We start from the raw sequence: 24,467 nt of genomic DNA, 5'->3' as shown, positions 1-24,467 counted from the left end.
AAATGTATGAGCCTAATTAGAGAAACAGAAAATCAGCACGTCAGTTTTTCTTCATTCAAAATAACATAGCCTTTCTAAGCAGTCATTCTGGAGTTAACATGCTTAGTTCAGAGTTGTTGTGGATGCTCAAATCATTTCTGGAATTGCCTTCAGAACTCAATTATGAGAAAGCCAGACTTGCAGTATTTTGATCATGCCTTGTGTTTTCCTAAGTGTCCTTATCCCACTGGATTGTGTCTCTTATCCCCAAGACTTATTCCAAATGATTTTTTTGACTCTTTTCATTAATCAAATTCACCCCAAACCAGAAAGCTTTGCCATTAGTGTACATATTAAAAGTATTACTGGCTGGGAAAGCACTCCTCAGAGCAAAGGTTCTAAATTAATTTATCTGTTCTTTTACCATTTGTTCACTCACTCACGGACCCATTCAATCATAGAATATTTACGATTTATATGCCCAGAATTACAGTGGTGCCTGGGCCTTGAAAATTAGTGAAATTGTACTTGGGATGAATATGTAAGTGTCAAAAGGTAACTATTATGAAGGAGAAAGTAATCAATTTAATATGTAAATTCCAGGGAGGCATTTAAAAAATCAGTAATCTTCAAGTTACATCTTGGGTATCATCTGTGTTGCATACTCTAATTTTGGGGTAAAGAGGCTCCAGACAGTTTGCTAAATACTATTTTGAAAGTTGTTTTTGGGCATTGTAAAATACCTAGCCTCATGCCCCAAAGAGTAAGATATGACAATCTGACATCAATTGCTTGAAAGTACTAATTGCATTTAAAATCCTTTAAGTTAACTAGGAGCTCCCAGACTGCAAAGCAAATTTCCAAACCCAGGTCGTACTTTTGTATGTATGTAAAAGCTTTAGCATTTTAGGGAAAATATCAATCTGTATTTCAAAAATAAACTTTGAGGTCTGAAAATAATAACAATATTAATGATGGTAATATTAACATCCATTATGTATAACTTAATCTCAACATAATTTATTGAATTAGAATGAACCTGGAACACTTTTTGATGAATAGGCATCTTAGAGGCTGTTTCCATGGACATTAACTGCTGGAAGATTAGGCAATCAGGGATTCCAAGTGTGTGATCATTTTTCTAATGACACCACAGTCTTTAGTGTAAAAGTTCAGGAGCCTAAAAGAACAAGTGATCCTGAAAATAGCTGATCCCAGACAAGAAAATTATATTAGAACTCATGATATGGTTTTTAAAAGTATTTGTTATTACTCAGAAGGGTTCATGAATCATTTTCCACTACCTCTATGCCTTCTATTGAAGCTTTCCTCAATCTACTTGTGATTCCTGATAGCTCACTGGAAACTGTACCAAGGTGGTCACTGTATCATCTACTGACCCTTCTGCACCCAGCACTCTTGGTCCCAGATAACCCATAGAAACCTATTTTCTTACCAGCTGTCATTTCTTCTAGGTCATGCAGTTCTATGTTTGCAGTTCATGTGTAAAAATAAAACCAAATTCCTAGATTATCAATATCGGTTCTGTATCTATGCATAAAAGAATATTATGAAGTAACTGAACTTATCTGTTGATGTAAAAACACAGATCCAATTCGTATCTGTGGATGCTGCAGGGACTGGCTCATTGGAGCCAAACCATGTGGCGGAAACTCCTGAAATTGGTGGAAAAAGTGGAATATGGCAGATTGGGTAGGTAGGAGAACAATTTTGGAGATTTTGTTAAAGTGTCTGCATTTTATTTGCTGTACCCTGCCTACTCTGGTTTTAAGGATTCTGTGACTTCTTTGAAAAGCACTGAATAATCTCTTTTCCAGGTCTGGATTTTTTGATGAGTACTGAGTAAAATTGTCAACATTCAATGGATTATTTAATAATAAATTAAGAATTACACTCATAAAAGTATTGTCTAATGAAAGGTAATGTAGACAAATGAACACTTTTTTAAAAAAAGAGGTGGAAAAAAAGGTGTTAGATTACATGTAAATTAGGTTGGAAAGTGATACAAATGACTAATAAATAACCACTGAAGCACGAGGGACCCACTTCTTTATCAGTTCCTTTCCAACTTCTGAAGATGTACTGCTGGAAAAACACATGTATGGTTGGCATTTCTTTTATTTTCTTTCTCTTTTTTACTAGTTGGGCAAAAAAATTTCCTAGGCAGGTAGCTAACTATGAAATGGTTTCATGAGCTAATTCTGAACAAAAAGACCAAGAATGAATTCACTTATGAATGTCCTTTTCTAATGTGCCCTCTTATGCTTCTCCTCCAACATAAGTGAGCTTACTGTCTTTTTCTACTATTAGCGCATGGATTCTATCTTTAGCCAAAAGGTTTCATCACTGGATAAACTTCTCATGTGTTTAGTTCTTCCAAATGATGCTCTTGCTTCCTGGGTATCCAATCTGACTTGCTGGTTTATATTGGCTTCCAAAATTTTAGAGTGATAGGGTGTCGGAGAGGGAAATTTGGACATTCTTTACACAATTAGTTAGAATGCATTCAGTTGTAACTCAGAAAATATTCCTGATCAACATCCATCCAAATACTGAAGACATTTATAACCTCACGTAGCAGTAAGTCTTGAAGTGATAAATTCAGGTTTCGTGTAGCCACTTAGTGGCTCTTCTTAACATACTGACTTAATTCTTAGGCTTATCTTCTTGGCTAAAAGATCGCTACCTCGTGTCTACATACAATTGAATGAAGCAGCAAAATGGGAAAAGAGTTCTCTTTATAATACCCCTTTGGAAGGTGGAAAGTAGTAGGAACACAAGTTGAATTTTCCTTCTATTTCCTTGTTCAGAACGGTGCCACACAGCTACTCTTACCTGCAAGGGAGGCTGGAAAAAAGAACACTTAGTATTTTGTGCTTCTAGAGAGTGAGGCAAGTTCTGATAGTAAGAAAAAAGAGACAGCTGAAGTAGCTGACATACAAGTATGTCAGTCAAGACAGATTAGTTAAGCTACAACATTAGAGATTTATTTCTTGATCTCATGACCTGTCCATCGAGGTTAGCTGAAGGATCTGTTCCACACCCTTCTCATTTGGGTTCACAGCCTGACAGAGATTTCCATTCTAAGCATTCTTCCATAGTGAGGGAACAGGAACAGGTGCTTCCATGATTAGGGGGAAGGGACAGGGAGAATCATGCAATAGTTCGTGAAGCTCCCACATTACTATGCATTTTTCACTGGGCAGGTGACGGAACCAGGATGTTTGCAAGCAGCCCTAAAGTTTACCACAATGGGCAAGGAATAATATCTGCATATCCAACTTAACTGCTCTTTGAAATAATTATAACTAGTTTTACTCTAGAAAACATATTTTGGAAAAGGACACACATTGGAATCATGATGAAAAAAATGCTTTCTGTATTGCAAAATGTTTACATTCCTTTAACAGATTTATATCAAGCACCTATATACTTTGTGGCAGAAATTATACTAAATCCTAAGAATGAAACAATAATGAAGGCAAAGCTATTCCCTGCCAAAAGAAACTTACAGTTTAATGAACAAAGCAAGCAGATAAACAAGTAATTACTGTACAGGGTGACCCATATTGTTATTGTTCAGGGAATGAGAGAGAGCACCTAATATGGTCTTGGGGATGTTTCAGTAAGTTTCCTGGAAGAAATAACATATAAGCTAAGACTTCAAAGATATGTAGAAATTAGCTAGAAGAAAGGCAATGGTGTGTGCGTGTATGTGTGTATTTGTGTGTGTTTGTGTACTGGGCAAATAGACTATTCCATGTAGAGGGAATATTGAGTACTTTATCAAAGTTGTAGTTAGAGTATAAGGGAAGAGTTGACAGTGAGGCAGCACTAAACTTTACTTTCATAAATAGCAATTTGGTTTTATACTTGTATTAGCATTTTTCCCCCTTGAGACTTCCCCTATAACATCAAAGTCCTTGGATGTATTTGCCATTTGCTCTAATAATAAAATACACTTTCTATAACCAAAAAACTTACCTTGGCTCCCAGTTTCCAGTGCTACTTAGTGTCATCCTTCTGTGTTCAGGGCTATAACCCTGCCCATAGACAAACCCATGGAATTGAATTTATTCAGACTTCTTTTGCTTATGTCAATTTCATGTTTCCAAATCTATGATTTCTTTTGTTTTTTGTTTGTTTGTTTGTTGTACCTGCTAAAATGGCACGTATAGCCAATGAAGACCATTCTCTCCCTTTAGATAGTGTTCAGAGTTCCAGCCTTACAAGTTCATAAATACTTGTGAATACTAAAAATTTGAGCCACCCACATAAAATTCAAAGCATCTTGACCTGCATACTGCCAAGTTATCAGGGACCTAGCTTCCGTTGGTCCTATTTCTGGATGTTTTTCAACCATAATGAAAAAGTAGAAGCCTGGACATACGGGGTCAATACTAGCTAGAGGAGAATAGAAGATCTACTATCCCTGTCTGAAATCAGGTATCTGGAAACATTGACTTGCCCATATTTTCTGTCTCATTGTATTTTTTCATATTCAGTATAAAAGATTTACCCTTTTTTTTCCGGACCAAAGTAAGCTAAATGGACAAAAGAACTTAATAATCCAGCATTTGTAAGCTTAGGACAAAGTCCAACCATATCCCCTAAATGGCCAAGGGACAGTGATGATGACGTGGAGAAAGACACCCTTAAGTGGAATTTCAAGAAACTAGTGTCTGTGATTTTACAAAGTTGATTCCACTATCATGAGGAGAATACACCCTCTGGAAGACTTTCCCACACTGTGGACTGTGTTGTGCTGACTTGTTGCCTGTCTCTTCTCAGTTTCTCTTAATCTCAATAATCCACGAATGCAAGAAATCTCACAGAGACTGGAAGGTCATTTATAACTGAGGACCATAAATGGGAAGTTGTATAAAGAAAAGAAAGAACTTGGGCTGTGAAGTCTGGTCAATTTAAGATTACTTAACTTCCTTGGTTTATGAAATAATAATATTAATAATGACCTTCTATAATTGCTATGAGGTTAAGTTAATGTTTATGAGAGGATATTTTGGAACTAACTGGTTCAAATCCTAGTTTTACCATTTAACCAATATCAGACCATGAGTAAATGACTTAGGTTTGTAAAGCCTTGGTTTCTTCCTCTCAGTTGCTTAATATACAAAAAGAGAACAATAATAGTACTTACCTTTTTAGGTTGTGAGATTAAAATAAGGTACAGTTGTTGGCACAGTGCCTGGTGTATATATGCACTTAATTTACTTAGCTGTTAGTTTAGTTAGATGTTACTGAGTATTATATGAGATATTGCATGTAAGTATCTGGAAAATAGTAGAAACTAAAAAATTCTACCATTGAGACTGGAATCATGGTTAGCCACAATGACTGTCCTTTCCCTAATCTTTTTCAAAGTTGTGCTTTGGCATCCCTGATATTAGTGTAGGAAGAATTAGAATGAGGAGAGAAGTTAGTAGAATGATCTAGACTAAGAGGTAATGAAGTCAGAACAAGAACAAGAACAATGGCTTTAGGAACAGGTCAGAAAGGTGTGGGTGTATAAAACTCTAGAGTTACAATGGACACAATGTACTCATTGACTGGATAAGGTAGGGAGAAGACAGTTACAACTGCCCAAACCCTAAAACATTTGGGTCATAGTAATGCTATAAACAAGAGCCAGGGTAAAAGGAAGCAGATTTCAGACAGATGATGGTAAATCTAGTTTTGGATGTCTGAGACGTTGACAAGATATGCAAAAGTCCAGCACACAGTGGGAAACGTGGAGTAGAGACACCGGAGAGAAAGTGGGGCAAAAGATTAGATATATGGGAAGCATCAACTTCAAACTGATGGTTGAAATCAAGGAAGTTGATGATTTTGCAAAAGAGAGTGCATATAAGAAAGAGAAAAGAGATTCAGATGACAGGCCTTTTGGAACCACCTACTTTAAGGAAGATGAACAGAAGCAGGGCCACAAAGTAATATTACTAAGAGGGAAACAATTAGAAGAGTTAGGAGAAGGGATAGTGTATTAGTCTGTTTTCACACTGCTGATAAAGACATACCCAAGACTGGGCAATTTACAAAAGAAAGAGGTTTAATGGACTTACAGTTCCACATGGCTGGGGAAGCCTCTTAATCACGGCAGAAGGCAGGGAAGAGCAAGTCACATCTTACGTGGATGGCAGCAGGCAAAGAGAGAGAGCTTGTGCGGGGAAATTCCCATTTTTAAAACCATCAGATCTTGTAAGACTTATTCACTAACATGAGAACAGCACGGAAAAGACTGGACCCCATGATTCAATTATCTTTCACTGGGTCCCTCCCACAACAGGTGGGATTTATGGGGGCTACAAGATGAGATTTGGCTGGGGACACAGAGCCAAACCATATCAGGAAGAAAGAACTCCAAGCGGGTCAATTGTATCAAATGTTGTAGAGAAGCTTAAAGGGATAAGGACTGAATTAAGCCTTTGAAACTTGACAGCAATTTCACAAGAATGGAAGGGGATTTTAAGGAGGTGGGGAGTTTTATTAGGTTGACTGGCTGTGGAAGAGACCATTAGACTCCACACCACAATCTGCTCTCCCATTCTTCCATAGTGATAGTTTTAATTGGTCATGGATTAGGACTGTATTTCCCAGCATTGGTATAGCCCAGGGCTGCCTCTAGAAACTGGTTGTAGCCATATAGCTAAGTTCTGTTAAATGAGATGAGAGAAGTGATATGTTCTACTTTCCTCTTGTACGCTCAAAAGTGATGGGCATACACTCCTGATACGGTTTGAATCTGTGTCCCCATCAAATCTCATGATGAATTGTAATCCCCAATATTGGAGGTGGGGCCTGATGGGAGATGATTGGATCATGGGGACAGTTTCTCATGAATGGTTTAGCACCATTCTCTAGGCACTGTTCTCATGATGAATTCTAGAAAGATCTGGTTGTTTAAAAGTGTCCAGCACCTCCCCACTCATGTTCTCTCTTGCTTCTGCTCCCATCACATGAGATAACTTGCTCCCCTTTGCCTTCAGCCATGGTTGTAAGTTTCTGGAGGCCTCCCCAGGAGTCAAGCAAGCAGATGCAGCACGACAATTGCTGTACAACCTGCAGAAGTGAGAGCCAATTAGACTTCTTTTCTTTTTAAGTTACCCAGTCTCAGGTATTTATTTATTTATTTATTTATTTATTTATTTATTTATTTATTTTTGAGATGGAATTTCGCTCTTGTTGCCCAGGCTGGAGTGCACTGGCATGATCTTGGCTCACTGCAACCTCTGCCTCCTGGGTTCAAGCAATTCTTCTATCTCAGCCTCTCAAGTAGCTGGGACTACAGGGACATGCCACCATGCCTGGCTAATTTTTGTATTTTTTTTTTGTAGAGATGGGGTTTTACCATATTGGTCAGGCTGGCCTTGAACTCCTGACATCAGGTGATCCACCTGCCTCAGCTTCTCAAAGTGCTGGGATTACAGGCATGAGCCACCATGCCCTGCCCAGGTATTTCTTTATAGCAATGCAAGAATGGACAAATACACCTCCCTTGCCCTAATTTCCTTCTTAAAAGGTGTGTAGCAAACAAGATGGCAAAAGCCCAAAGATGGAAACTTCGTGTTGAAGATGGCAATAATATAAAAGATCCCAGCATCCCTAATAGTTGAGTGTTGTTAAATCATCCCTAAAGTGCTTATTCTCAGATGATTAACTGAAAGGAAAATAAACTTCTATCTCATTTTTCACTGTATCATCTCATTGTTAAAGTATCTGGAACCTGGATTCTAAATAATATACCTCTTATAGCCCCATGAAGGCTACCACTTATATACTTTTTCTATTGTGGTTAGGACAAATGTCAACATATTTGTGTACAATCAGAAAGCAGGTCTTTACTAGTTGACCTATGGGAAATGGTATGGTGGCCTCTTTGTTTTTTTGACTCTCTGAGTTGTTATGGGTTGAAATGTGTACCCCCAAAATGATATGTTGAAGTCCTAACCCTCAGTATCTCAGAATGTTTGGAAATAAAATCATTGCAGATGTGATTATTTAAGATGACATCATACTGGAGTAAAGTGGGCCTGTAATCCAATATGACTGGTGTTTTTATAAAAAAGAATGCTGCATGGAGAGACACATACAGGAAGAATGAAATGTGAACAGGAAGGCAGAGATCAAAGTGATGTCTCTACAAACAAATGATTACCAAAGATTGTCAGCAATTACCAGAAGCTAGGAAGCTGACATGTAACAGATTCTTTTTTACAGCTCTCAGAGGGAACCAGCACTGTTGACACTTTGATCTCGAACTTCTAACCTCCAGAATCATGAGATAATACATTTCTGTTGTTTAGGCCACCCCCCATCTGTGTTACTTTGCTATGGCAGGCTTTGGAAATAAATACACTGGTCAAGAGATTAATGTCTTCCCCTCTAGTCACCTGCTAAAAGAGATTCTTGGGTGCCTTCCAGTTTAGAGGACCAGTAATTATGTCTCTTCTTTACTTTCCTGGATAACATGATCATTTTATGGCAAGTGATCTTGTCTATCATTGGTTGCCTATGAATGTCATCTATCATTGTCAAAGACTATAGCAAATTCTGAAACTAATTTACATACCATTAAATGCCAAATGAATCAGCTGGGATGCAGCTCTAACTAAAATTTTACAGAGAATAAATATTCTGCAGTTTTGGAAATTGATCTTTTATGGGTTGTGGGTAAGTGTGAATATCTATTATATACATTTACAAGTTGACAGAATCAGGATAAGTATCATTATGCATGTTTCTTCTCAGTTGCAGTTGAACTGAGTTGGTCTTTTTCCTCTCCAATTTATTATGCAAGTACTATAAGCTCTGCAGCAAATAGGGGAAATGTCAGTGTATAGTCCTTCTTTCTGTTTACCTGGAGGCAAAACCAGAGAGGAATTGTGATGTACTTTAAAAATTGTGGTAGGCCTAGTTTTAAATTAAGGCAGGAGACAGTTGTATTCAGATTGTAGAAAGGCATTGCAGAAAGTAATAACAGTGTTTTCTGTAAGTGATTCACTTTACATTTAAATATGTGAATATGTTCCATTTCAGGAAATGTGTTTATGAATAGAGAATGCTTTACAGACTCTATTGAAGAGAGATCTTCCAATCTTTGGGGGGCTTTTAATTTTCTTTAAACAGTGTCCATCTTTTAGCAGAAAGCGTAGCGGGGTCCTGTGGAAATACTATGTTTCCTCTTTGCTGGGGAATATGAAGCCTGACAAGGGGAACCTGAGGATCCTCTTCCATACATATTATTCTTCCTGTGCCTCCACCGTGGGAGGAGCATCGTGAGAATTCCACTTTGATTCCAACCTTAGACTGTAATTGGCTATTCTGAGACCTTAAAAAATCCTTTTGTTATGGAAACTTTTAAACATACAAGCAACTAGAGGGAGCGGTCTGATGATACTGCAGCTACTCCATTGTCCGGCTTCAGAAGGTATCAACATTTTGCTAATGTTGCTTCATCTGTCTCCTCACCATTCTCTGGAATGGAGAGGGAGGTTGAGCTGTAGAGTATTTACCCTGTAAATACCTTAGTATATTTTTCGAACAGATAAAGACTTAAAAAAATCTTAACTACAGGGTCATTCTCATGTCTGACAAAGTAACAATAACCCCCTAATATCATCCAATACCCAGTCCATGGTCAAATTTCCATGATTATCTAAAAAATATTTTTACACTGGATTTGTTTAACTAGAGTGCAGACAAGTTCCATGCATAACATTTGGTTTGTCTCTTCTGTCACTCTTAATATATAACATTTCTCATGATCTCTTCTCTCGTGCCTTTGTTTGTTAAGGAAATCCTGTTGTTTATCCAGTAGATTTTCCCATTGCTTCTTCTGACCAATTGTTTATTCATGGTGTGTTTTAACTTCTTCTTCTATCCTTGCTGTTTCCTTTAAATATTAGTTAGATCTAACAGTTTGATTAGATTCAGGTCATTTTTTTTTCTTTTGGCAAGAATACTCAACCAGTTCTGCCATCGCACCCAGGAACAGAAGACAGCAAGAAAAATTCACTTTGACCCCTTATGATTTCATCTCCAACCGGACCAATCAGCACTCCCCACTTCTCAAGTCCCTACTCACCAAATTATCTTTAAAAACTCTGATCCCTGAATACTTGGGAAGACTGATTTGAGTCATAATAAAACTCTGGTCTCCTGCACAGTTGGTTCTGCATGAATTACTTTTTCTCCACTGCAACTCCCCTGTCTTGATAAATCTGCTCTGTCTCTGCAGCGGGCAAGGTGAACCCACTGGGCAGTTACAATAATAGTCCTCAATGATCTTTTGTATTTCTGTGGTATTGGTTGTAATGTCTCCGGTTTCATTTCTAATTGACCTTATCTGGATCTTCTGTCTTCTTTTCTGGGTTAACCTAGCCAATGGTCTATTAATTTTGTTTATTTTTTCAAAGAACCAGCTTTTTGTCTAACTGATCTTTTTGTTTGTTTGTTTGAATTTCATTTAGTTCTGGTCTGATCTTTGTTATTTCTTTTCTTCTTCTAGCTTTAGGATTAGTTTGTTCTTGTTTTTCCACCTCCTTGAGGTGTGACATTAGGTTGTCAATTTGTGCTCTTTCAAACTTTTTGATGAAGGCATTTAGTGCTATCAGCTTTCCTTTTAGCACATTTTTATTATATCCCAGAGGTTTTGATAGCTTGTGTCATTATTATCTTTCAATTCAAAGAATGTTTAATTTCTATCTTTATTTCATTGTTAACCCAGATATCATTCAGTAGCAGACTACTTAATTTCCATGTATTTGTAGTCTTCAGGGTTTCTTTTGGAATTGATTTCTAATTTTATTCCACTGTGGTCTGAAAAGATATTTGATATGATTTCATTAAAAAAAAAACTTACTCAGACTTGTTTTGTGAGCTATTGTATGGTCTATCTTGAAGAATGTTCCATGTGCTAATGAAAAAAATGTATAATTTGCAGATCTTAGGTAGAATGTTTTGTAAATGTCTGTTAAGTCCATTTGTTCTAGCATGTCATTTAAGTGTGTTGTTTCTCTGTTGACCTTATGTCTCGAAGATCTGTCTACTGCTATCAGTGGTGTATTGAAGTCTATCACTCATTTCTTAGGTCTAGTAGTAATTGTTTTGTGAATCTGGGAGATCCAGTGTTTGGTGCATATAAACTTAGGATTATTTTGAATTGATCCTTTTTTCATTATATAGTGACCATCTTTATATATATGTTTTTTACTGTTGTGACTTTGAAGTCTAATGTGTTTGATATAAGAATAGTTACTCTGGCTGGGTGCAGTGACTCATGCCTGTAATGTCAGGACTTTGGGAGGCTGAGGTGAGTGGATCACCAGGTCAGGAGATCCAGATCATCCTGGCCAACACAGTGAAACCCCATCTCTACTAAAAATACAAAAATTAGCTAGGTGTGGTGGCACACGCCTGTAATCCCAGCTTCTTGGGAGGCTGAGGCAGGAGAATCACTTGAACCCACGAGGTGGAGGTTGCAGTGAGCCGAGATCATGCCACTGTACTCCAGCCTGGCAACAGAGTGAGAATCTGTCTAAAAAAAAAAAAAGAAAGAAAGAATAGCTACTTCTGCTCGCTTTTGGTTTCCATTTGCATAGAGTACCTTTTTCCACCCTTTTTCCTTGAGTTTATATGAATCCTTCTGTGTTAAGTGAGTCTCTTGAAGATAGCAGATATTTAGATTTCAATTTTTTTAATCCATTCTGCCATTCTGTATCTTTTAAGTGGAGTGTTTTGGCTATTGACATTCAATGTTAATATTGAGATGTGAACTACTGTTCTCTTCATCATGTTGTTACCTAGATAGGTTAAGTTATGTTTTAGCATTTCTTGTAGTGCTGGTTTGGTAGTGAAAAATTTTGTCAGCATTTGTTTGTCTGAAAATGACTATTTCTCCTTCATTTATGAAACTTAGTTTTGTGGGATACAAAATTCTTGGCTGACAGTTATTCTGTTTAAGGAGGTTGCAGTTGGAACACCAATCCCTTCTGGCTTGTGAGGTTGCTGCCGAGAAGTTTGCTGTTAGTCTGATGGATTTTCCTCTGTAGGTTACCTGTTGCTTTTGCCTTAATGCTCTTAGAATTCTTTCTTTCATAATGACTTTAGATAGACCGATGACTATTTGCCTTTAGATAGCCTGAAGATCTTTTTGCACTGAATTTTCCAGGAATTCTCTGCGATTCTTGGATTTGGATATCTAGCTCTCTAGCCAGGCCAGGGAAGTTTTCCTCAATTATTCTCTCACGTAAGTTTTCCACACTTACTATCTTTTCTTCTCCCTCAGGAACACCAACTATTCTTAGGTTTTGCCATTTCACATAATCCCATATATCTTGGAGACTGTCCATTTCTTTTTATTCTTTTTTCTTTATTTTTGTTTGATTGTGTTAATTCAAAAGCCTTATCTCTGAGCTCTGAAATTATTTCTTCTACTTATAGGGTGTTCATTTAAAGTATGGTCACCTGTGATGGTGGGTGTAGTAGTCTGTTCTCACAGTGCTATAGAGAACTACCGGAGACTGGGTAATTTATGAAGAAAAGATGTTTAATTGACTCAGAGTTCTGCAGGCTGTACAGGAAGCATGACTGGGAGGCCTCAGGAAACTTACAATCATGGCGGAAGGCAAAGGGGAAGCAAGCACTGTCTTCACAGGGTGGCAGGAGAGAAAGAGAGAAGGGGGAATTACCACACACTTTTAAATCATCAGAACTTGTGAGAACTCACTATCACAAGAACAGCAAGAAGAAAATTCGTCCCCATTATCCAGTCACTTTCTACCAGGCCCATCCTCCTATTTGACATGAGATTTGGGTGGGGACAAGAATCTAAGCTATATCAGTGGGCTAGATCTATGGACAAGTTAGGCAGTTACAGAGGTAAGAAATTGGGAGTAAAATAGGTTTCTGGAAAACCTGGATGCTCAGTCAGCCGTCCTGGATAATTTGTGTTGCTAGATCCAAACAGAGAGCACAAGGCTGGGCAAGAAACACTGGGGATTTGGACCCTAAGCCCTGGGGACCAGGATTGGACCATCTGTGAACTTTGGGACTTCTGGTGCATCTTTGTCCTTAAGTCTACATCAGTGTTCCTTAAACTTGAGTGATAAATGAACTGGAGTTAAAAGGAAAAACAATCTTCATGGATCCCATATTTTCTTATAATCCTTATTAAAATATTAGTTAAATATGCAGAAAAAGAATTAGGAATAAATCATTTTATTTATCAATCTTCTGCAACTATATAAATAAGTAAGGAATACTGAATACACTGAAAAACTATGAACCGTAAGAATCAAATAATAATTATTAAATGTGGTTCATGAAGTTCTATTACAGAAATTAAATCACTTGTAATGTGACTATGATTCTGAACTCTCTTGTAAGAGTCTTTTTGAGTCCACTATGCTATAGTGAGTTTGATGACTTACTTCTAATCATCAATCTTCTCTGTTGGTTCTATCATGAAGTTCATATTTGAGCAGATGCCAAGGCATCAGTTGATCATCACATGGCACAAGGCATCAATTACATTTAAACCCATCTCACTTCTTCCTTCAGTAAGCTGTGATAGTTTAAGGAATAGCATAGTGTAGTGATTACAAAGGTGGGCCTAGGAGTTACATGCTTTGGGTTTGAGTTCTATCCTTATCACCTATCAGCTATGCATCCTTCGGCCCAGCTAATAAGTGTTCTATGCTTTTTCTTCAACTCTAATGCCATACTTTATCTCACTTTGTGAGGATTAATGAGATACACATGTTAAACACTTAGAATCCCTAGCATATAAGAAGTACTCAATATAGTTCCTAGTATGCTTATTATGGAGCAAGTTCACTGTGCACTGGTTACCAACTTGTTTGCAGCTGGTGAGACAGAACACATTCATATGCAACAAGTTAAATGTAGTAGATTTATTACCTACAAACAGGCAGAAAGTGATAAGCCTGGGGTCCCGGTGAGGTGGCTCATGCCTGTAATCCCAGCACTTTGGGAGACTGAGGCGGGCAGATCACAAGATCAGGAGATGGAGACCATCCTGGCTAACATGGTGAAACCCCGTCTCTACTAAAAATACAAAAAATTAGCCTGGTGTGGTGGTGGGCACCTGTACTCCCAGCTACTCGGGAGGCTGAAGCAGGAGAATGGCGTGAACCTGGGAGGTGGAGCTTGCAGTGACGCAAGATGGTGACACTGCACTCTAGCCTGGGCTAGAGTGTGAGACTCCGTCTCAAAAAAAAAAAAAAATTAGCTGGTTGTGGTGGCGGGTGCCTGTAGTCCCAACTACTCGGGAGACTGAGGCAGGAGAATGGCGTGAACCCGGGAGGCGGAGCTTCCAGTGAAAGGAGATTGTGCCATTGCATTCCAACCTGGGCGACAGAGTGAGATTCCGTCTCAAAAAAAAAAGAAAAAGGCCGGGCGCGGTGGCTCACGCCTGTAATCCCAGCACTTTGGGAGGCCGAGGCGGGCGGATCACAAGGTCAGGAGATCGAGACCACGGTGAAACCACGTCTCTACTAAAAATACAAAAGATTAGCCGGGCGCGGTGGCGGGCGCCTGTAGTCCCAGCTACTCAGGAGGCTGAGGCAGGAGAATGGCGTAAACCCAGGAGGCGGAGCTTGCAGTGAGCCGAGATCGCGCCACTGCACTCCAGCCTGGGCGACAGAGCGAGACTCCGTCTCAAAAAAAAAAAAAAAAAAAAGAGAGAGAGAAGCCTAGGATACATTGTGAGACAGTCCCCCAAAGCTCAAGAAACTTACCTGGGGCAGATGGTGCCTCAACTTCACGTGTCCCACTTGTGCTACAACTCAAGGACCCAGAAAGGCAACCCCTTCTGGATTACATACCTCAAGGGCAACGTGGCTCACTAAGCAGGACTCCAAAGAACATCCGGCTTCCAGGGGAGAGAGGAACAAAGCCTGAGCTGTACTAGGCAGTTCTTGCCTAACTCAAAGTGTTACATTCCCTAGGAGGGACAGGAATAAGGCCTAGGCTATTCCATGCAGTTCCTCCCTTCCTCAGGATGTTGCATTTTTAGCACAATCTAGTTATTCTTAAGAACTACAAACAAGAAAGAAGGGGAGAACTTGGTCAGTCCAAGGCCCCCTGGAGAACAGTCCTGCATTTATATAAATATTTTGCCTTTGCCTGGAATCAAAATACAACATCATAAATTTCTTAAAGTTAAGTATTGAACTCCTAGAAAGACCTAAGTTTCAGAAACATGAATGTACACTAAAACCAGAAGAAGCAGCCTCCTTGAACCCTTTTGCTTTTCACAACCTAATATGAGCCCTTTAGATTGTGGTTTATAATCTTTCAAGCTTCATGATTTATTTATGATAGTTGAATTATTGGTAATGCATTTTAAGAGATTAAAAGGTAACCATTTGATATAAAGAACAAATTTCAAGATTAAAAAATACCCTTATATTAGTTCTAGAACATGGGGCTGGACAACACTGTATACTTCAGTAAATATGTGCAATTCATTTTTACTACTAGAGAGGAAACACACTATTATAATGACACCTGTCAGAACAGTGAGCCAAGAAAAATTTATGTGACATGTTGTAGAGAGGTAAAGGCCACTGAATCTTCTGTAGGTAAGAGGCATTGACAACATTCGACTGATGCCAGAGAAATGTCACAAGTTTAGTGGAACATGGAAGGACTTAGCCTTGAGGTTATATAAGTACATGGTCAGCACAGTAAGCTGTTCTACACAAATGGTGACAGAATGCTAAATGGTGATCATTTTAAGAATGTAAGAACCACATGCATCTTTAGTAAGAGTGCAAATAAATTGTGCACATTGACCAAAATTTGGCAGAGAGCTCAGCACATAGCAGCGTGCTGGGGCCCATAATTTGAGGGTCACCCCTGCCCTAGCTCCATGGTTCTCAACCTTGGCTGCACATTACAGATATCTGAGGAACTTAAAAAAATGTGCTAATGTTTGAACCCACTCCAGACATTCTCAATTGATTGGTATGATGAGTGGCTGAGGGTCAGGCTTTTTAAAGTCTTCCCAGGGCTTCTAATGGGCAGTCAGGGTTGAGAAAGACCATTGCAGATATTACTACTATACTGATAAGAAGAATAAAGCAGTGCTGGGCTCAAGGAAGCTTGTGCCAAAGAAGACAAAGGGCATTTTGCTTAAATTCACCTTATTTACACTTCTTCCAATAAAATTGTATCTTTTAGTAATGGGGATAATTTTCTCTTATCCTTGTATTATGTAAATTCTTTTCTGAAGATAGGAGAGGAATCTCCACTCTCTCTGAAAGACAGAGTGGTCCACTAATAAACTTCTGGTCAGCTCTAGAAGAATATTCAAGAGAGCACATATTGGCTGAACTCCTCTTAGGAACAAGGCATTGGCAAGTGTAATGAGTGGGAAAGAGGCCATATGAATATAGTCCTGGGGAGGGGGGCTTATTCATCACAGAATGTTTTTTAATTATGAAAATTGCAAAATAATCTAAATGTTCCTCAACAGGGAAAGTAGATCAATAAATTACGGGTGTTCCACACAATGGAACACTGCAGTTAACACATATGAACTGGAGCTACAGGTCTCAAAATAATTATCAAAGTGTGAAGCAAAAAGGTAAGTGGCAGAAGCATATGTATTACATGTTAATAAAGTACTCTTTAGATAAAGTTTGAAAACATGCATGATAATAGTGTATATTGTTTGGGATATAAAATGGAATAAATGAGAAAATGTACGTGAAACAATTGATACCAAATTTGGGATGGAGGTAACTTCTGGGCCATGTAAGCTCCATGAAAGTAGGGGCTTTCTTTCATTTGCTGATGTGCGCCCAATCCTAGAATAGGGCTTAGCACTTAGTAATGACTGATAAATATTTGTTAGCTAAAGCAATAAATAAATGATATCAGGGATGGATTTGCAAGGCCTTTAATTGTAAATATGACTTTTATTTAAAAAATACCATGAAGTTCGACAAAATGCAAACATTTGACAGAACTTAATGATGAGTATGTGGGTATCGATTAGGTTATTATTTTGACCTTTTCTATTGGCTTGAAATATTTCATTGACATTTAAAAAAAGGGCAGATGCAGAATAGACAAGAATTAGTACGACTGGGGGAAACAGGGTAAAGGAAAGGGGGGATTTGAAAATGACAGATTTCAAATCTGGGTTGACTGGAGAATAGCACTGCCTATAAGAGTTTCAACTGCTAGATGAAAATCAGGGATGAGACTGAGGGACGCAATACCACTTTTGGATGCATGATATTTAAAATCATGACTGAATTTCATCTAGAAATGCCCCCCAGCCCACTGAAAATGTTCATTCTGACATCATCAGTAGTTTTGGGGGAAAAAAGTCACAGGATATAGTTTAAGAGCTTCACCCTCTTTATTCCCCAAAACACGTTTAAACAACAAAATTAGAAGATGAAAAATCCATCCCTGGAAATGCAATATTAATGAAGAGACCTGCCATCTGACTCAAAGTTGATACCTGATTGCCTTATAAAAAACAAGGGATAAAAATTCTTTGTAACTGAAGGTGGCGAGCCCTGAAGGGGGAGCAACTGGAGGGCTATGCCTCTCTGGGTCCATGGAGCAGGATTATCTTGGGTCAGCACAAAATTGGCCTGCACAAATAGTACAGGCCCCCGTGAACTGTTTTTGGGTTTAATTTCTGCCTGTTCTTCCCCTCCCCATCTCCAAATGATAAGTGGGGCCACCAGAGACCAGACAAACCTTTTGTGCTTGGTTATCTGAACTTGGTCCTCCGGGGCTGTACTTCAGCAGTCTGACTCTTAGCAGTAGGGCATTAAGTCAGGGTGGAATACAAATTCTTCCACTAGAGTCAAGAGTCCTGAATTATTGTCCTGGTTCAGTCACATCTGATAAGCTTGGATACATTTCTTAACAACTTTGAATATTATCAAGGATTTGATCTTGAAAAATCTCCGAACTCTATGGCAGATATTAGAAATAGATTGTATCTTTGGTGCCTTGGTTGAGCGATTTATAGTAGCTGCTTGGAAAAGTGTATTGAAAAGAATTGAGAAATGTTGTTTGGCTCCTGTGGAAAAGTGGCTATGATTGATCAGCACTGGCTGGTCACCAGCCTCGAGTGGTGATTAGCACTGTCTGATATGGGCCGGGTCTGTGTCGGTGGTCAAATGATAGTCCAGCGTTTGGCCTTCTTGAGCTAGGGAATTCTATAAATGCCAATTTTCAAGGGGTTAAGAGGCACAGGGAGAGTTTCCAGTAGGGGCAGAAAATCATTACTTACACTACTTTGCCCCATCCCGCTCCCACAAAATACACAAGTTACCCTCTTAGCAGATGAACAATATCGAAACTAGAAAGGGTAAACAAAAACAAAACAAGAATATTCATTCAAGGATGAATCCACATGAACGCTATGGGTTTTCTCTATGTTCAATCTACAGCGCCATCTACTGAATTGGACAGAAAATAATGCAAAGACTGTAAATGTAGGCCAGATGACAATGAAGGAAAATGTTTTGCTCTTTATTTAAGGGCATATATTTTAATCTCATAATTTACCTGAACTTACCTTATAGTGCTTTGATTGAGCTCTTTGGAGAGGTTCTCAAAGCTATCTTTAAAAATTCAGTATAAATAACACTCATTCATAAGTATCTTGTCAATACATGTTAAAACATTTGTTTTCCTTTTTTTTTTTTTTTTTTTTGGCAGGGAGTTTGGGCGGGGGGCGGCGGTTGTTTTTTTAGAGATAGGTCTTGTAGTCTTGTTCTGTCGCCCAGGTTGGAGTGCGGTGGTGTCATCATAACTCACTGTAGCCTCAAATTCCTGGGCTCAAGTCATCCTCCTGCTTCAACCTCCAAAGTAGCTGGGATGACAGGCTTAAGCCACAGTGCCTAGCTGTTTTCATTCATAAAACTACTATTTTAAATGATAAAGTTTAAGATTAAAATATCAAAACCCAAAAGTACACTTCTGATGTCACTGAAGTCACAAAGACCAAAGTGTCTTATTTGTATATTAGTTTTAGGAGGTAAAGAAGTCTGGGTGGGAGAAGAAAGGAGGAAAGTTTTGTCTGTTAAGGGTCTATTAGGTTTTGCTCCAAATTGTTTTTTTCAGCATTGTTTATGTTAGTGCCATGAAAAAAGTTCTATGATCCAATATGTTTGGGAATTGCTATAATAGTCCCTCTCTTGAAGATTTACCATGCACATTAGGACAACACAGGTTTCCAGAAACTCTGAAGGCAAGAAACCTGTTTAAGTTTGTCTAATTCAATGTTTTTTACATTTAGTTGAACATGGCCTGTTTATTTTAATATGTTACCAATACCGGTCTCGCAGGTGCCAGATACTGTGCCAGGTGCTTCAGCCATGTTAACTGACTACACCTCCTTACAATCTTGTGATGTTATCCCTGGTTTACAAAGGAGGGAGTAGGAGTTGACAGAGTTGAAGCAACCTGTACAAAGCATATAGTAGAAAATGGTAGTGCTATAATTAAAACCCAGGCCTGCCTGATTTCTAAGCTTATGCTATTCCCACTGAATTACACGACCTCTCAATAGGTCATTTTGGTTTACACGTGGTTGAGGTCAAGATAATCAGCTTGACAAGGAGTGTCACAAGAGCCCCCCTTTTCAGTTGACATTTCCCTGGGATAGAGACACTTTAAAGGTTCTTCTTGGAGAAGCAAGTGATTTGTTCCTTTGAATGTTGGAAATTGTATCCTGTTTGTGATGAGTAGTCTTTGTGTGTCACTCCTCAAAAACACAGCCACCTACTACTCCTAAAGTTGGCCCTGATTTTTTGAGGGATACTTGGAGAGAAAGAATGTCTCCAAGGAATTCTTAATTTGGATAAGATATGTCACCTCTAGGTCTCTACTAAGCTCTGGGTTTCTTAGCCATGAAAGCAGAATTTATAACTCAATTATCTGGGATTCAATTTTCAAAGCCTCTCTCTTGAAGAGATCACAGATTTTGTATCTTACCAATAAGAAACAAATATTAAAGAACTGGTAACTCTAGAAGGTCACTAGTCCAGAGCTACTTTTTTAAAGATGACTATTTTGGGTCCTTTATATCTGAAAGTTGGTTGAGAGCTTCCCTTCAGGATAGGGGACAGGACAAGGTGGGCTCTTTGAATCCTGGCTGTGTCCCTCACTCTCTGTGCCTCTGTGGCTCAGTTTCTCCACGTATCAACAGGAAATAGTATGTCTTATGTCTTCGGGCTGAACTGAGTACCAAATGAGATCCTGGATATTTCATTCTCTCATTCCAAGCTATTATGGGTCTATAAAACCCCACAAAGAAAAGGAAAGCAGGTGACAAGATTTATGAAGTGTGTAGAGGAAACTTGGGTGTCTGTCCCATGTTGTAGAATTCATTTTGTCCTGCCCCCTGGCTTCAATTCTTCAAATTGTGGACTTACAAAAGGAGGATGAAAAAGTTTGAGGAGACAGGAAGAAAGCTTAGACTTCGGATTAGAAATCTTATTATGGAACATCATGAAAATAATTGTATCTTTTCATCCCAACTGTGTGTTTGGTTTGAATTTAGGTGCTAGTGTAGGCTTTCTGACCCTTCTCTTCCCTTTAGGGTTCCAAGTTAGAAGATCTTTTCTTACTCTTCTTCTCCTTCCAGGGGAAGCTATAAAACTCCGTGGCTAGAAGTGAACTGGGGCTGATGTTCACTTTCAAGATCGTTGTGCAATCCTCCATATTCAGAATCTGCCTGTAAGCTGCTGTGGCCTTGAGAGGGTGGTGAACTTGGAGGAAGGATTTTGGTAAAATGGCATAGAATGGGAGAATAGTAAACAACTGCGCCAGGGACCTGAGAGCAAGGGGCAAAGCTCTTGAGATTCCAGGGCAAATGTGCCATAGATCTACTTGCTTTAGGAGTTGAGGAGCTTGGCAGAAGGAAAAATATACTCCTGGAGTGAGGCTCCTCTGAAAACCCCTCTCGGTTTTGGAGGAAATCATTTAAACACCACACCCTGAACTTGATGGGGAAGGAGCTCACTCTGGTAGAGGGTTGAGGTGAGGTACACTGTTGGCGTGAAGGGGCTTCTGTGTGCTTTAGTGTGTGGTGTTCCTCAGCTCGACTTCTAGCCTGGCCTCCTCTGGACTATCTCTCAGCTCCAGCAGGAGGGAGGCTGAAACAAGTGATTCAGTTTAACAGACGGGCTGTGGGTTCAGACCGTTTGAGAAGCAGGTGTCAGGCATTTCATTGGTAGCAGGGCCCCGTAATGAGCCGGGAGCTGTTTCTTCACTGCGGATGATGTGGCCTGGCTAGATACTTACAGACCTGCGGTGTAAATGTCTCCTTCGGGCTTGCCATACACTCCACAGTGCATCTCATCCTATTCCCGATCCCTCCCACAGCACGGGGTCTGCAGGCTCATATGGCCCCAGTGGCAGGCCAGCTTGTATCACATCCTGTAGATTGGCCAGAGCAGTATATCTAGGCGTGGGATGTTCTCTTTCTAGAAACAAAGAGGACCACCAGGCACTGGGCTTTTATTTTCTTTTCTCGGGGAGACTGTTGTTCAACAACACTGGCTCAGGTGAATAGCAGTGAGCATTAAGTGGGTTTGTGGACCTGGTGGGGCCCCAGTAAGCCAGACTTTAGCCAGTCTCCATTTATTACCTGATACTTGAGAAGCCCCACTTTAACAGGTGATAATGATGATTTGATGATATTTCCAGGAGTTAATATCAACTCAAATCCTATATCCAGTAATCTCCAAAGTCTCCAGGTGTTTTCCATATTCCAGGAAAACCTAAGTATTTCTGCTTCAATCAGTGTGGGCTTTTACTTTTTCCAGGTTCCAAAGAGTTACCTGAGGTAGGCAGAATAATACCCCCTCCCCCTAAAGATGTCTATATCTTAATCCCCAGAACTTGTGAACGTATTATTTTACATGGCAAAATGAACTTTGCGGGTACAGATAAATCTAGGATCTTGGGATAGGGAGATTATCCTGTATCCCAGTATCCCATGATATCCACATATCCCAGGATCCCATTATAACCACAAGGGTCCCTGTAAGTGAAAAACAGAAGAAGGATGGTTAGAGAGGAAGAGACATTTGAAAATGCTACACTTGATTTTGAAGATGGATGAAGGGGCCATGAACCAAAGAACATTAGCAGGCTCTAGACACCAAAGAAGATGAGGAAATAGATTCTTCCTTAGAGTCTCCAGAAGGTATGCAGCTTGCCAACACCTTCATTTTGGCCCAGTAAGAACTATTTCAGACTTCTGATCTCCACAACTGTAAGTTACTTAATTTGTGTTGTGTTAAGCCATTAAGGTTGTGATAATGTGTTACATCAACAATGGGAAACTAGTATGCCACTCAGTAGTGAGTTTGCCCCTTATCCAGGGACCCTTCCGAGAGCATTAAATCCTACATCTCAAGAAAGTGCCTTCGAGTCCATGAATTCTTCCTTATCCAGTTTTATGCTTTGGCCTCTTGATCAAGCCAAAGCCCAATCCAATCCAATCCCAGCTCCTGCGTGTACCTACTAGGTAATTCTTGCCATTCCTTTGAAGTATATATAATCCTTTTCCTCTTATAAAGCCCAGTGCGTCCTGAGCTGGGTTTTGTTGGATTTAATCCTACCCATTGGTGTGGTGTGGGGAGTAAGAAGAGGAGATGGGAGCAACTCTTTTGGAAGTTACCCATTGCCTTGTGGAGTTAAAGCTTCTGCAGTGTCTTCCACATAAGTGAAGTGCTGGTTCTTACTGTGGCGCAGTGGGCTACCTCTGCAAGGTCTGGATAGTCTCCAGAGCCAAAATCCTTGTGGCCATCCACTCAGATATCACCATCCTATATTCCAGGGTCCCATGTTTTCCTAACCAGAGTCCTGGCCTTAGTATAACAGACCTACTTTGGCTGTGTATTTAAATGTCTCTGGAGTTCTGCATTTCTGACTCTCAAGTTCTGAATCTGCTCCTCAGCCATGCCTTTTTTTTTATTACAAGAGATAAATTAACAAACAGGCTCCATGGTTTCCTCACTTAGCTTGTAGCTGGTTGCCAGTCATCCTCACTTTCACATGATGTCTCTGTGAAGCATTAATATAACTTGATAACTATTTACCAGCTCTGCTGTCTTTGTAGGAGTAGGTCCCAAATATCTTTCAAATGCCTGAATCATTGAGCTGTTCCCACTGAATCATTGAACTGTGACTAGGGCATTTTCCCAGGTCAACATCAAGGAAAACTTCAGCAGTTGGCCTGTCACCTGTGCCAAGGACTATCTGTATTTGATATTCTATTTGGGATGGAGTCCTTCTTGCCAAGTGGGTGGTGAGTTAGCCAGTCCTGGAACCCCATTATATTACCAGTTTTCCTGGACCACTCATGGTACCACCTGTGTCTTTCAAGGAGCAGAAGCTGAGATGGGCTTAGGCATGCCAGAGATTTAATGGAAAAATACCTATTTAGGGTAAAGGGAAAGGAGCAGAAACAGTTTGGTGAACCTTCAGACTGCAGTACAGATATGGTATTTGTGAAAGGAGAGATGGAGGAAGGCATGATTGAAAAGGAAGATCCTCAGACTACAGTGCAGTCTTGAGAAAGCATTGATCAGGCTGGTGAGGAGTTCCTCAGCAAAGAATGCTTGATAAAGGGATCTTGTGTTGGGCAAGAATGACAATAATGGCCCAGCTCTTGTCCTTCTACTGTGCTTAGTCATTTTTGGGGGGTAACCCAGGGAAAGTATGACCTTGTTATTGTTACTGGCAAATCCATATGGGTCAGCAGCAACCTCAATTTTCACCTCCTCAGAAGAAAGAATTTGAATGAGGGGATAAGGCAGAAGGAGAGACTGAGGCAAGTTTTAAAGCAGGAATGAAAGAAAGTAAGAAGAGGGCCAAGCGGGCAACTTCAGAGATCAAGTGTGTGGTTTGACCTTTTGACTTTAGGTTTTGTACATCGGCATTGTTCTGGGGTCTTGCATCCCTTGTCCAGTGATTCTTCTCTTGGGTTGGGCTGTCCACATGTGCAGTGTGGCCTGCTAGCACTTGGGAAGTACACATGCGTGGTGTGTTTATTGGAGTTGGATGAATGCTCGCTTGAGACGTTTTTTCCTTTCCAGTAGAAGGATCCTAAAAGATCATATATCAGTTAAACTCTACCATTTGCCTCTTAATGCACATGCTTGAGCCCACTCACTCAACTCCTGAGATCTTGTTGGGAAGCTGCTGATCACCAGATTTGGTGTTTCTATCTATTGGGAGGCTGCCTTTCCCTGGCACCAGCTGTGATCAATTATTATTTTAGAGAGAGAGCTAACAACTGCCTGATCATCACCTGATAGTTGTCTAACATTTTTGGTGTGTTTCGGGGTAGTAGGAGCCTTCTCCTGCCCTACTCATGTCTGACTAGCTACCTACTGTAAGAGTATAAATAATGTGGCAGATCCAACTATGCTCAC

This window comes from Macaca mulatta, chromosome 9 (assembly GCF_049350105.2).
Source record: "Macaca mulatta isolate MMU2019108-1 chromosome 9, T2T-MMU8v2.0, whole genome shotgun sequence".
Classification (NCBI taxonomy): Eukaryota; Metazoa; Chordata; class Mammalia; order Primates; family Cercopithecidae; genus Macaca; species Macaca mulatta.
Note: the sequence above shows the minus strand (reverse complement) of the source record.